Source organism: Schistocerca cancellata, chromosome 2 (genome assembly GCF_023864275.1).
Source record: "Schistocerca cancellata isolate TAMUIC-IGC-003103 chromosome 2, iqSchCanc2.1, whole genome shotgun sequence".
Classification (NCBI taxonomy): Eukaryota; Metazoa; Arthropoda; class Insecta; order Orthoptera; family Acrididae; genus Schistocerca; species Schistocerca cancellata.
The window spans coordinates 11,952,787-11,968,659 of NC_064627.1; the positions used below are offsets into that span (position 1 = coordinate 11,952,787).

General features: G+C 37.3%; 1 protein-coding gene across 2 annotated transcripts in view; it reads left to right on the forward strand.

Annotated features, from left to right (window-relative positions):
- LOC126161305 (uncharacterized) overlaps positions 1-15,873 on the forward strand; it is an 847,447-nt gene that overhangs the window by 819,263 nt on the left and 12,311 nt on the right. The window lies entirely within an intron of this gene.

The following is a 15,873-nucleotide window of genomic DNA, read 5'->3' on the forward strand; positions in this document are numbered from 1 at the left end:
TTAAAACCCACATCCTTTCGTCTTTCCTTCTCCTTCCCTCTTTCCTGATGAGGCAACAGTTTGTTGCGGAAGCTTGAATTTTGTGTGTATGTTTGTGTGTCTATCGACCTGCCAGCGCTTTGGTAAGTCTCATCATCTTTCTTTTTAGAAACTTAATGGTCTTTAAATATGTCTGCTTGTGTCTGTATATATGTGGATGGATATGTGTGTGTGTGTGCGAGTGTATACCCGTCCCTTTTTCCCCCTAAGGTAAGTCTTTCCGCTCCCAGGACTGGAATGACTCCTTACCCTCTCCCTTAAAACCCACATCCTTTCGTCTTTCCCTCTCCTTCCCTCTTTCCTGATGAGGCAACAGTTTGTTGCGGAAGCTTGAATTTTGTATGTATGTTTGTGTTCGTTTGTGTTTCTGTCGACCTGCCAGCACTTTCATTTGGTAAGTCACATCATCTCTGTTTTTAGACAATAATGAAATATCAATAAGACTCAGTTTTTATAGGCACTTTTTTTAAATACTACAGTAATAAAGTAAATATTTAGCTACTAATAGCAGATAAACAGTAACTATGTATCATATAACTGAGGAGGCAACCACTTTTTTAAAAGTAGCAAGTTTACTAATGCTCTCAATTAAATTTATATGGTGTAACTGTGAGTGGCATTAAGGAGTGTGGTGCTAGTTTATAGTTAAAACAGTATACAAGTTAAGTTTCTATGATGTTTTTGTCTCACATTAACACCTTCTGCATCCTAGAGTGTTCTCCCTTCTGGGTGTGATCTATAGAATACAGTGAATGAATGAATGATTGACAAAACAAATGAACACATAGTGACATTATCCACACAGACACTGCATAGATTTATCAGGAATAGTGAAAATCATTGAAGTCCAAAATGTAATTTGTCAGTTAAATGGCACTTAAAGAGAATAGAGAAAAAATTAAATTATGTTGCTCTCACCATATTTGCTGTGTGACATTAAAGCTGGATTTAATAGATTCAGAGTAAGATCACACATACCAGAGCCGATGAGCAAATGAGAGTCCATTCATGTGCACCTATAGAACTGTAGTTGGAAATGAGTCTGTTGCTAACCAGAAACGAGTTGCAGCTATCAGCAAAACAATTAATAAAGCTTTGACACCTGTTAGAACTGAATCAACAGGAAACATTGCACCACATCCCTAGTCTCAACTCCAGCAAATAGGAAGGAGAAAACTGCAGGGAAGCTAAGATGAAACGTCAAAGGATGAGTCCAAAAAAGCCAACCACAAGATGCCTTACATTAGATGAGGGCTCTTTTATGCATATTACAGTCAGCAAGGGGGCACTCAAAAGTTTTCTGTGCTCAATTTTTTTCATTCGGATTCTCCAGCACTCAGAAGAAAAAGGGACATTAAAGATGTCAGTGACAAATCATGCTTATAATACAATGGATTTGAGTGGGTTCAAAAGATTTGTGGAGGTAAGACCAATCTGCTTTTGAGTACATGCACACTTTTTAAACCAGCTGCACATCCTATTCGGTATTACACTATATGATATTTACCCATCACCTAATATATGCTGGATAGAGTTTTCTCTTTATCTATCTAGTCTTTTTTCACAACTACTCCAGGAATTTCTATTTCTAGGGAATTTTAATGCACTTAATTAGCTGTGCCACTCTATATTAACATGCCTTAGGGGCAGCAAGTAGTTGATAGCCTTAGTCAACTAAAGAATCTCTCTTGTAAATATAGACAATATTATTAAAAGTATAGACTGCCACTCACACCCTAAAGCACACTTTGAGTTGTGGACAGGCATGATAAAAAGACTTAGTATAAGCTTTTGGCCAAAGCCGTCTTCAGAAAATAAAAATGCACACACATTCATATGAGCCGGCATACCTCATATGCACAAACACATGACTGCTGTCTCTGGCTGCTCTAACCATAGTGCAACAGAAATGCATCAAATGGGAGCAGCAGTCTGGAGCATGGTGAAAAGGGGGGAGGGATAACAGGGTACAGTTGAGGGAAGAGGAATCAGCTCTACTGCAGCGTTGGAAGGCTGTTGAGGGGATGATGGGGGGACGGGGTGTACTGACAAGAGGAGTATACAGTAAGAAATGAGGGTGCGGGTGGTAAATTGTGAGGTGGAGGGTGTGGGGATAGAAAGAAGGTTACTGTAGGTTGAGACCAGATTGTTTTTGGAAGGGGAGAATGTGTTGTAAGAGTAACTCCCGCCTACACAGTTGAGAAAAGCTGGTGGTGGAGGGAAAGATCCAGATGGACTGGGTTGTGAAGCAGCCTGTTATGTACAGCTGCATGTTCTGCCACAGGGTGGGTCACTATGCTCTTGGACATACTTTGGTGGTGGCCATTCATCCTGATTGACAGCTAGTTGGTAATCATACTGGTATAAAAAGCTGAGCAATGATTGCAGCAGAGCTGGTAAATGACATGGCTGCTTTCACAGGTGGCCTAACCACTGATGGGTGGGATAAGCCTGTGCAAGACTGGAAATAACAAGTGGTTGGTGGGTGGATTTGGCAGGTCTTGCACCTGGTTGGTCCACAGGGATCGTATCCCTGTGGCTAGAGGTTGAGTTGGGGAGTGTATCATGACCCTCTCTCTACTATGCTGCAAAAGTTATTTCCCTAAGGACACTATTACAGTGTGGCTAATGGCTATATAGTATTTTGTAGAGCTGGTCACGGTGTCTCCTTTGTTGATGCTGCCGAGTCTGCGTTGTTCGTGTGACTTCTCGTTGTCTAGGCAATGATTCCTCTGATGCTCTGGGTGCAAGAAAAGCTGTGGGTTTTTGTTTATCACTGGACCAACCAAATCATGACGCATGATTCCACAGTTTGTTTGGGGGGGAGAAAAAAAAAAAAAAAAAAAAAAAAAAAAAAAAAAAAAAAAAAAAAAAAACGAAGAAGAAAAAACCCACACATTTGAATATGACTACACTCGACTGCGGCCAGAACTCGAGTGGCCGAAAACCCATTGCTCACCAAAGATCACAGTCATAGCAACAATACAATACAACAATACAATTTCAATATCGATTATTGATCGCAACACCTATCCTAATGTCGTATTAAGCAAATGATTTTTAACACAACTTTAATTAGTGTATAATGTAACAAAATAAGGTCTATTTGTCAGTTCCATTACAATAGCCCCCCCAAGAATTTTGTAAGTATGAACATACGAACAAAATTCTGACACCAGAATAATGGAACTGCCAAGAACATGATTTTAAATAAATTAAAATTTTTAGTAGGACTGTTTTCTTTGAATTTTGCTAACTTGCTGCCCATAGAAATTGGCATAACATTAGGTTTAACACTGAAATTGTGTTACACAAAGTAAAGGAAAACATATGATTGTTAATTTTAAGGTAAATGAAATACAAAAGAAGATTTACAGTTTTCACTTAGATGAGTCCATAATGTCGTAGCACTTCACATTAAACCATTGAAAGGTTTTAATGTTTGACTGTTGGTTTGCTTTACTTTGTTTTGTTGACCACTTTACTTGCTACTCACAGTAATGTCCCACATTGTCCATCTGCACTTAGCTGACCTACCTTAATAGGTTTGATTTCTGTTTGTACTGCAGCAAGTCCATTTCTACAGCTTAGCTGTTTGTATTGCATCGTTGATTATAATGCCATGTTATCTAAAAATAAAATACAGAGGTTACCTTTTGGTTACGTAATATTTGTGTGTAAGTACATGGTTAGGATACATATTTATCCTTCTGGTAATGTTTATCTAGTGAGAGAAGTTTACAGAATCTGTCTGAGTAATACTACAAAGGTATGGACTGGTCGTAAAAGGAAACTAACTGAGCTAACGAAAAAAACTAACAATAAATTCAATAAAGTTGTAATACAAATGTGTTAACATTTTGGGTGTAAAATGTCTTATCACAAACTATAACACCTACACCAAGGATAAACAAAAAATTAAATTGTTTTCAAAAGTAAAGCTATAGTCAGTCTGTTACAAGAGTTCATATTCACAGTAAAAGTGCATGTGTAGGTTCATGGTTGTTTGAAAGTATTAGGATGATATGTATATAATCAAACTTAGAAAAATGTTACTACCTATGATTTGCAGTGGTTGAGAAACAAATATACAGTAATTCATGTTGTTTACTTAAAACGATTCTCCCCCTTGTTTAGTAGGACATTTCAACAACTTAGGTGTGTAGTAATTAGGACTCTGCCTGTAAGATCAAAAAAATTTTAAAAACTGTGAATTGTTGTGAGACAGATTTAGCGCTGACTAGTGGTTTGCATTTTAAATGATGTCTCAATGAGTGTGGTGTGAGAAGGTTACACAAGCTAAAATTACACACATTATCAAATATCGTTCAAATTGCATAAACATATAGAAATATCAAGAACTAACATGATAAGCATATTACACAAAGAAAATTCATTGCAAACATTTCATACTGAAATTACATTTTAAACAAATAATAAACATTTTCAAGGACACCAAACTGTACAAAAATTAGTCAATTTTTATATAAAAAATTTCATAATTTCCAGTGAAAAACTTTTATTGAGTCACCTTTTAACTTTCTCAGAATAGTCTTACCCCTTTTGTTTATACAATTTCAACAAAACAATATTCCTTAGCCCGAGAACTTTCATTGATTTAGGATACACCAACTGGTAAGCATTAAGGTGCGGATTCTCCACAATCTCGAATGGACCCGTGTAGATGTCAAAGAATTTCTTTATTTCAGAAGTTAAGATTTTTTATTCCTCATGTGATTTTACTAAAACATAATCTGCAACTTTAAACTGGGTTGCTTTGATCTTGTTATCATGTCGTCTTTTTCTAATTCCCCCCTGTTTTATCATGGTTTCTTTGACTATGGCTTCATGTTCACGCGTAGTCATCATTGTGCGCAGTGGAAATTCTACAAGTTCAGTGATAATGTTTTTTGGTTTTAGATGAAACATAAATTCATAAGATGAAAATCGTGTGGAAGGATTTTCAAGCTGTCCATGACATCTTCAAAATCTCGTACATGGTTGTACCATGTAGGATGTATATGACTGCAATATGTATGACATAAATGACCAATCTCACACATATACCTGTCAGCTAGCTTTGATGGTGGATTATATACTGATATTTGAACATGTTTGATTCCCAATTTATCAACAAAGACGTTCCATACTTTTGACAAAAACTGCGAACTGTTATCCGACAAGATTGCTTTTGGTTTCACAACATTTAAGAAATGGTCTTTTTCAACTTTTGTAACTATCTGTGCTTTTCTGACAGGATACAACTTGATTAGTTTCGAAAATACATCCACCATGACAAAAGTGTAACAGTGACCACTCCTACTCCTTGGAAGAGACCCATAGAAGTGAACACCAACTAAGTCTAGAGGTTGTACAAGAGTAATGTTTTGCATTTCACATTGATATTTTCTGTTACTTACTTTGACTCATTGACACTTATCACAAGTTGACAATTCTTTTCTAACTATCTTGGCCATATTGTAGAATTATATATTTTCTTGTAATTTCTGCATACATTTCTGAATGCCACAGTGACCATAGTTCTCACATGTATACCTAATTAACCCCTCAGCTTCATCTTCAGGCCAGCATAGTTTCCAATTGTCCAAGTCTTCATCAGTTCTCCTAGATAGTACTTGTCTAATTTTTCATAGTTCTTTTTCCCTAAATAGCCCTTTATTAATTTCCAATTTGTATCACAGTTCTGGCTCCTCCTGATTTTGTCACACAATGATGTAAAAACTTTTCATCTGTAACCCCATGTAATATATTCATTTTAAACTTGTTTTCTTCATTCTGATCAAAAATGTCTGTTTCTCCTCGTACTGGTGCCTTAATAGAGCATCTGCAACTATGTTGTCAGAGCCTTTAATATACTTAATTTCAAAGTTGAATTGTTGTAAATACAATGCCCACCTTGTTAGCCTATCATGATACAGCTTGCATTCCTGTAAATAGCTTCAGAGTACACTATTACCTTATGTCCAAGTAAATAGGTCCTGAATTTTGAAAATGACCACTGTATAGCTAATAACTCTTTTTCTGTGACTGTGTAGTTCTTTTCATGCTTCAATAACATTCTGCTTGCAAATGCCATTGTAGAATGAACTGTCTCCTCATTGACTATTGACTTTTTTTTTTTTTTAAGTAATTCAGCACCTAACCCATAATCACTATTGTCAGTATGCAAACAGAAAGGTAAACTGAAATCTGGTCTGTGTAACAGGTTCTGCTTATTCAGTTCCTTTTTTTATTTTATTGAAAGCCTCTTGACAATCTTTACTCCATATCCAAACAGTGTCTTTCTTTAATAAGTTACTTAGACAGGGTGCATTTAAGCTTTGTTTACATAAAAATTTTGTGTAGAATTCACATAGCCCATAAAAAGATTTCAGTTGTTTTCTGTTACGGTGTATAGGAAACTCTGAAATAGCTTTAATTTTGCCTGGATCCACCAAAATTCCTTTTTCTGTTATGACATGTCCCAAAAACTTTAACTCAGGTACTGCAAATTTGCACTGTTCTAGTTTTAGTGTAATTCCCCCTCTTCTAAGTTTCTCACACACCTGTCTTAAAAGTCCAACATGCTCATTCCAATCTTGTCCAGTCACTAAAATGTTATCTACATAAATCACTAATTTGGGTACCAATTCCTGCCCATGCACATGGTCTAAAGCTCTAACGAATTCCACTACCGATGAATTCAAGCCGAAAGGGACTACACAATACTGATAGCAATGACCATTGTATAGAAAAGCGGTGTATTTCCTAGAGTTGGGTGCCAGAGGTTCTTGGTGAAAGTCTGAGGTTAAGTCTAGACTTGACATTAATTTTATATCCTGGAGTCAGGAACTATTCTCACTCCACCATCTCTCTTTGACACAACTATGAGTTGGTTATTATAAGTGCTGATAATCCTTTAAATAATGCCACACACTTCCATCTTATGTAATTCTTTCTCAGCCACTGTATGTTTTTCAATGGGCACACTGTACAGTTGTATGAAAAATGGATCATGGTGTGTCACTAGCAAAGTACATTGGTAATGCGTAACTATGTTGCTAAAGACATCACTGTATTCCCATAACAAAAACTCTAGTTCCTGTTTTTGCCCATCGTTTAGACCACTAGCTTCTGAAATCATAGTGTTTACAAGTGTTTTGAAATCTGCTTCTCTTCAGTGTAGTTCTGTTATGTCTTTGTCACATATCTTTTCTCCTTTACAAGATTTATAGTATTAAATTTATCATTACACAAAACTGTATTTGATCTGACAAACTTGGTGGGGATACACCCCATTTTGTGTTGTTATGATAAGTTTTTGTCCTCCCCAGTCAAATCTTGCATCTACACTCCTAATTCACAATATCCCAAGAATACAGTCCTCACTGAGTCCTGGTATAATTAGGCATCCATGCATAAATGTGACTCCCTCAATTGTAAAAGATGACAACATTTGACTTTTCAAAGTTGTACTATGTTTTCCTGTAGCACCTCTTATTTTCACCCCAATGACTAGGATTTCAATGTAGTCTTTCTCACACTTCAGCTTTTTGCTTAGTATGGCAGATATTCCCGGAACTTGCCTGCCCAGGTACCAACTTTTTCTCTTACGAATGGAGTACATATGCCATCCCCTTTTTCAGACTGAACATATTCATACAACAAACCATTTTCAATTTCACTTTTTCAATTTCACTAAAACAATGACTTCCTGAATGAAAATTACCTATATTAATGTCACCTTTATTACCTGCTGTCAATAAGATTAACATACACATCATTAACACTGTCACTTGCATTGATAATTCAATTAATCCAAACATGTTCATCACTAAGGTATTTATTTCAGTTGTTCAACAATAATATGATTAGTATTTTGCCAACAATCAGGATATAAAATTTGAGACATATTAAGAATAATTTTTTCTAAAGTTACTATAATTACTAATTGCATCACTATTTAGCCACATATTACGAAGAAATAATTCAGCCCTGTTCATTGTAAATGGTAGCCTACTTGCACAGTCAGTTTTTCTGTTCAGAGAATCTTTATCATCTACACATATTCCTTCATAAGACGTTGGATTACAGAACCTATTGGTTGTGACACTGATGTTAACACCACTTAAATTGTTAACAACATACTTGGATATATCTACAACATCCATATCAGTTTCTCCCACAACACATGATGCTTCCATTTCCTCTTTCAAACAAACAAAATATTTCTCACCATCATCAGGTACCATTAAATCTTCATTTTCCTGAATACTACAATAATCAACCTTTCTCTCCTGAAAACTTACAACGTTGCTTTCACACCGAAGTGTATTTAATTCTTTGCTCATTAAATCAGAGTCAACACTTTACACACCTGGTTCCCTCATCAGTTCTTCAATTCCTAAATCATATGAATTGTTAACCTGCTGGTCCTGTGGCAAACCACAAGTTTCGGTCCATACATAAAATTCAATGTCCTCTGACTCTTTATTAAAACCATTGTGTTCATTCTTCTTACCTGCATTTTTAGTGTTAGATGTGGAACAGGTGTCATTCTTAACAGCTACTGTGTTTACAGGGTCACATTCATAAGATAACAACTTATTTCTATGCCTTTTGCCCCTACCTCGTGGACCGACAGTGGAGTGCATGCTAGATTTTTACTTCATGACTTCCCATAGCATATTGACTCCTGGTGTCACTATGTTCATGCGAATTCCTGTTCCTGTTTTCAAACTCCCTGTTATTATTTCTGTTCCATTTGTTCCCAGATTGTCCTCTTGAATGGAAATTATAGTTTTCCCTTTAATGGAAATTATTATTATTGTGACTACTTTGTTCCCTATGATGAAAATTATGGTTGTTAAACCTACTGTTTTACCTTCTGTTAAAATTAGTTTTTTCACAACTATGATCCACACCTCTCTGTGTGTGATTGAAATAGTTTTTTGGTTTCCCCACTTTGTCTGTAATTCTGCCCCCACTTTGTCTGTAATTCTGCCTAGTTTGTCCATAGTTTAGAAATTGTTCAATGTTGTCATCTGGTCCATAAACTAGGTCCCATTGCACATCAGTTGGCAACCCTCTCTTTAAAGCATCAGTCTGTGTGAGCTCATCAAATGTATAAGTTTCTTCAATCGATTTTTACAAAGCTTTTCCATAGTCCTGTGTTTCCCTATAATTTCGTCCATTCAGGAACTCGCTCTTTATCCTAGCTTGTTCAGTTTCAGACCAGGATCATTTTAAGAACTCTGTTTCAAATTCTGTATAAAACATGTCCATATAAAAATATTGACTGGCCCATAACAAAGATTTCCCCTCCAAAAAAATTTTTACAGGCTTAATTTTCAAACTTTCACTCACATTAGGCAAAAATTTGTCCCTGCAACTCTGCAGAAAGTCGACAAGATGTAAACTACACTCATTAGAAAAGTTTTCAACTGGAATATTGGATAATAAGGTACATGTGTTTGTAGAAAAATTTTTGTTAGCTACATCATTGCTAAGTATTTCAAACTTACGGTTTAACTCTGATATTGTACTTCTTAGTTCACTGATGTTTGTCTTGATTTCAACCACGTGGAGCTTTACTGTGTTACTGACTGTTTCCACTTTATCATTCACAACAGTTAGTTTTGAATCTACTCTACTTTCAGGATCTACAGCTATAGCTTTTACATTTACACAAACTGTGTCTATTTGTCTGTTAACATTAACAAAACACTTTGCATTTTTCTCTCTGTCTGTGACCAGTTCATTTTTTACAGATTGAATTTTGTTACTCAGATTAGATTTTACTCCTCCCACTTTACATTCTACTGCCAAAATCTTTGTTTCTGCCCTGCTAAGTTTCTTGTCTATCTCAGATATGTCGATGCAAAGTTTATTACCCAAAGTAAGACATTGTCAATTTTTTTGTTCATCACTCAAACTGGCGTTCTGCGGATCGGAGCGTGGAATGTCAGATCCCTTATTCGGGCAAGTATGTTAGAAAATTTAAAAAGGGAAATGGATAGGTTAAAGTTGGATATAGTGGCAATTAGTGAAGTTCGGTGGCAGGAGGAACAAGACTTTTGGTCAGGTGAATACAGGGTTATAAATACAAAATCAGATAGCGGTAATGCAGCAGTAGGTTCAATAATGAATAAAACAATAGGAATGCGGGTAAGCTACTACAAACAGCACAGCGAATGCATTGTTGTGGCCAAGATAGACACGAAGCCCACGCCTACGGCAGTAGTACGAGTCTATATTCCAACTAGCTCTGCAGATGATGAAGAAATTGAAGAAATGTATGATGAGATAAAAGAAATTATTCAGATAGTGAAGGGAGACAAAAATTTAATAGTCATGGGTGACTGGAATTCAATAGTGGGAAAAGGAAGAGAAGGAAACATACTAGGTAAATATGGATTGAGGGTAAGAAATGAAAGAGGAAGCCGTCTGGTAGAATTTTGCTCAGAGCACAACTTAATCATAGCTAACACTTGGTTCAAGAATCATAAAAGAAGGTTGCATACTTGGAAGAAGCCTGGAGATACTGACAGGTTTCAGATAGGTTAGATAATGGTAAGACAGAGATTTAGGAACCAGGTTTTAAATTGTAAGACATTTCCAGGGGCAGATGTGGACCACAATCTATTGGTTATGAACTGTAGATTAAAACTGAAGAAACTGCAAAAAGGTGGGAATTTAAGGAGATGGGACCTGTATAAACTGACTAAACCAGATGTTGTACAGAGTTTCAGGGAGAGCATTAGGGAACGATTGCCAAGAATGGGGGAAAGAAATACAGTAAAAGAAGAATGGATAGATCTGAGGGATGAAGTAGTGAAGGCAGCAGAGGATCAAATAAGTAAAAAGGCGAGGTCTAGTAGAAATCCTTGGGAGACAGAAGAAATATTGAATTTAATTGACGAAAGGAGAAAATATAAAAATGCAGTAAATGAAGCAGGCAAAAAGGAATACAAACGTCTCAAAAATGAGATCGGTAGGAAGTGCAAAATTGCTAAGCAGGGATGGCTAGAGGACAAATGTAAGGATGTAGAGGCTTATCGCACTAGGAGTAAGATAGATACTACCTACAGGAAAATTAAAGAGACCTTTGGAGAAAAGAGAGCCACTTGTATGAATATCATGAGCTCAGATGGAAACCCAGTTCTAGGCAAAGAAGGGAAAGCAGAAAGGTGTAAGGAGTATATAGAGGGTCTATACAAGGGCGATGTACTTGAGGGCAATGTTATAGAAATGGAAGAAGATGTAGATGAAGATGAAATGAGAGATATGATACTGCGTGAAGAGTTTGACAGAGCACTGAAAGATCTAAGTCGAAACAAGGCCCCGGGAGTAGACAGCATTCTATTAGAACTACTGACAGCCTTGGGAGAGCCAGTCCCAACAGAACTCTACCATCTGGTGAGCAAGGTGTATGAGACAGGCGAAATACCCTCAGACTTCAAGAAGAATATAATAATCCAATCCCAAAGACAGCAGGCATTGACAGATGTGAAAATTACCGAACTATCAATTTAATAAGTCATGGCTGCAAAATACTAACGCGAATTCTTTACAGACGAATGGAAAAACTGGTAGAACCCAACCTCGGGGAAGATCAGTTTGGATTCCATAGAAATATGGGAACATGTGAGGCAATATTGACCCTACGACTTATTTTAGAAGCTAGATTAAGGAAAGGCAAACCTACGTCCTAGCATTTGTAGACTTAGAGAAAGCTTTTGACAATGTTGACTGGAATACTCTCTTTCAAATTCTGAAGGTGGCAGGGGTAAAATACAGGGAGCGAAAGGCTATTTACAATTTGTACAGAAACCATATGGCAGTTATAAGAGTCGAGGGGCATGAAAGGGAAGCAGTGGTTGGGAAGGGAGTGAGACAGGGTTGTAGCCTCTCCCCGATGTTGTTCAATCTGTATATTGAGCAAGCAGTAAAGGAAAAAAAATAAAAGTTCGGAGTAGGTATTAAATTCCATGGAGAAGAAATAAAAACTTTTTGAGGTTCATCGATGGCATTCTAATTCTGTCAGAGACAGCAAAGAACGTGGAAGAGCAGTTGAACGGAATGGACAGTGTCTTGAAACAGGGATATAAGATGAACATCAACAAAAGCAAAACCAGGATAATGGAATGTAGTTGAATTAAGTCGGGTGATGCTGAGGGAATTAGATTAGGAAATGAGATACTTAAAGTAGTAAAGGAGTTTCGCTATTTGGGGAGCAAAACAATTGATGATGGTCGAAGTAGAGAGGATATAAAATGTAGACTGGCAATAGCAAGAAAAGCATTTCTGAAGAAGAGAAATTTGTTAACATCGAGTATAGATTTAAGTGTCAGGAAGTCGTTTCTGAAAGTATTTGTATGGAGTGTAGCCATGTATGGAAGTGAAACATGGACGATAAATAGTTTGGACAAGAAGATAATAGAAGCTTTCAAAATGTGGTGCTACAGAAGAATGCTGAAGATTAGATGGGTAGATCACGTAACTAATGAGGAGGTACTGAATAGGATTGGGGAGAAGATTGTTTGTGGCACAACTTGACTAGAAGAAGGTAGGTAGGACATGTTCTGAGGCATCAAGGGATCACCAATTTAGTATTGGAGGGCAGCGTGGAGGGTAAAAATTGTAGACGGAGACCAAGAGATGAATACACTAAACAGATTCACAAGGATGTAGGCTGCAGTACGTACTGGGAGATGAAGAAGCTTGCACAGGATAGAGTAGCATGGAGAGCTGCATCAAACCAGTCTCATGACTGAAGACCACAACAACAACAACAACAACAACATCTCGAATTCTGATGAATTAAACTTTTATGTGCTTCTTTGAATGACTCGTCTTCCGTTTTTATCAGCATGCCTAAGTCCCCAGAGAGTAACAAATTTTCACAATCCTGCTTAAATTCAGCACCACGTTCCTCTTTTACAATGATCATTTTCGTAAAATTTCACAAGCAAAATAATAAAAGGAATAAAAAAAGCACTACACAAATGTACTTATCTTTTCAGTGGATCTTCACTCATGTGGTCAATTCACTTTACTGTTTTGTTTCATCTTTCTTTACTTCCATATATTGCACTTCTTTGCACAACATGGTTATTAGACAAAATCCTGTTGAAAATTTCAATATCGATTATTGATCACAACACCTATCCTAATATCATATTAAGCTTTTTAACACAACTTTAATTAGTGTATAATGTAACAAAATGAAGTCTATTTGTCAGTTCCATTACAAGTGGCATAGGGATGGACTAGGATGTTGAAGTGTTTGTGCGGGCAATGGAACACAAATTTAGAAGAGGTGAGAAGAATGTTGGGTAGGATGTCACTAATTTTGGGGGATGGTGATAGATAATCAAAGCCCTGACAAAAGTTGTGGTTCAACTGTTCCAATCGATTGAATTTGGGCGAGGGGTTAGCTGCTAGATCTGGGGATAGGGCACGTCCTTGCAAACATGATATGAATCATAGTGACTACCTGGCAGAATGTCTCTGCCAGTTTCCTAACTACTTCATCTATAAATTCTGCCAGAGTGATCCAATCTCAGAAGTCCAACATAAACACCAATCTCTGTTTAAAGCCTTAGGCCCTTCTCAGAATGTTTTCCCTACATGCTCTCCAAAATCCAGAAACCCAATAATCCTGGATGCCCCATTGTATCTGGTTATTGTGCTCCCACTGAAAGAATTTTGGTCCTCATTAACAGACACCTCCAACTTGTTGCCCTCCCACATCAAAGATACAAACTGCTTCCTTCACAAACTCTCCACCATCCCCATACCTTTATCTCCTGGATTATTACTTGTCACTGTTGACATGACTTCCATATACACCAAAATTCCTCACGCTCGTGGTCTCAATGCTATCGAACGCTACCTCTTCTAACGTCCTTTGCACCCCATATCCAGTACCTCATTCCACATACACCTTACTAACTATATCCTAACACACAACTGCTTATCCTCTGAAGGGAAGGTACACAAACAAATCGATGGCACAGTCAGGAGCGTGGCATCCTCCTCCTATGCCAACCTATTTATGAGCTATGTAGGGGAAAAATCCCTAGCCTCCCAAATCCCTAACACTGGGCTGATTCAGGTTCATTCACGGTCTGGACTCATAGTCAGGACACCCTGTTGTCATACCTTCACAACCTCAACATTTTCTTTCCCAACCACTTCACTGGATCCTCCCTAACCCAGTGTGCCACCTTCCTCGACATTGACTTCCTCCTCACAGATGGCGCTATCCGTACCTCAGTCACGATAAAGCCACACCTGACAGTACCTGCATTTTGACAGCTGCCATCCCTTCCACAGAAAAAATCCCTCCCGTACAGCTCAGCCACCCGGGGACAGCGTTAGTGAGTGATGTGAGCTCCCTTACCCAGTATCCTGAAGGTCTCACAGTGGCCTTCAGAAACAGGCACTACCCAGAGATACAGGCCACAAAGAGATTTCCTGTGCAATATCCATGCACACCCCCATTACTCCACCCACAACCGAGAAACAGCTACAGAGGATACAGATATTGAGATGGTGGCAAGTAGTATTGAAACAGTTCTTAGCTCATGTAAAAACACTGAATTTCACTTATTAAATCTTCAACTAATGCTGAGAATTTGCACTTACAGTCACAACTTTTTGCGTATGTAATTTTACCTGAGTTTGTAAGGCAGCGCTGAACACGTTTCCAGCTTGTCATAAATTCGTTGTTTTCTTTCACTGTTGAGTCAATTTCAGCACATAAAAAATGAAACGAATTGTTGCATTTGCTGCACATGATTCCAATTTTCAACATTTTTTTGCACTTTCTACACAAGCTGGAACTGTGTTCAGTGCTGCCTTATAAACTCAGGTAAAATTACAAACGCCAAAAGTTGTGACTGTAAGTGCAAATTCTCAGCATTAGTTGAAGATTTAATAAGTGAAATTCAGTGTTAAAAGCTGAGGTTACATTACTAAATAAAAAGGTGAACGAAATTGATTGGCAGCACCTGTTGCATGATAGTACGCCTAAATCAAAAACCGAGGAGTGCTTTCCGACTATTATAACTCAAAACAGGCATCAGATTCTTGACGAAATACCGATAGCGGAAGTCGCAGCATTGAAATCCGTGCAAATTAAAAATAACCGTTCAAACTGTAAAAAAATTTCGAGTGATAATTTCAAAAAACACCAAGCCAAACTCATGTATTAATGCTAACCTAGTGAGTGAACAAAAACAAAATGTTCAATGTAACGTCAGTGAAATCCGTGAAAAAAATGACTGTGTAATCCATGAAAATGTGTGCAACAAACTATTCCAAAATGGCAGTAGAAGAAGCGAGGAGAACCAGAAGTACAAGAAGGGTCAGATTCTTATATATGGAGACAGTCATGTTTGTGAAATAGCTCAAAACATCGCAAGTATCCAAGACGGCTTTACGGCTGTGGCTCACATTCAACCTGGTGCACCTCTTTCTGCTGTGGTGAAGCTGTGTGTTCAAGATAGTGAATCTTTCTCAGCAAATGATTATGTCATTATCATTGGTGGTACAAATGATGTGGCTAAAAATCAAGCAAATGATGCTATCAGGCACATGAAAGTAACACTTGGTAAGTTGACTGACACTAAAGTAATTGTTGTTAACAATCCACAGAGACATGATCTAATGGACCAATCTGTTGTGAACTTGGAAGTGCATAAAACAAATGATAGGCTTAAAACATTATGTAATAAATTTCGCAATGTGTCTTTATAGGCTTAAAACAATATGTCATGGTATGAAAATGAATAAGAGAGGTAAAAAGATTGTGAGTAAATTAATTAT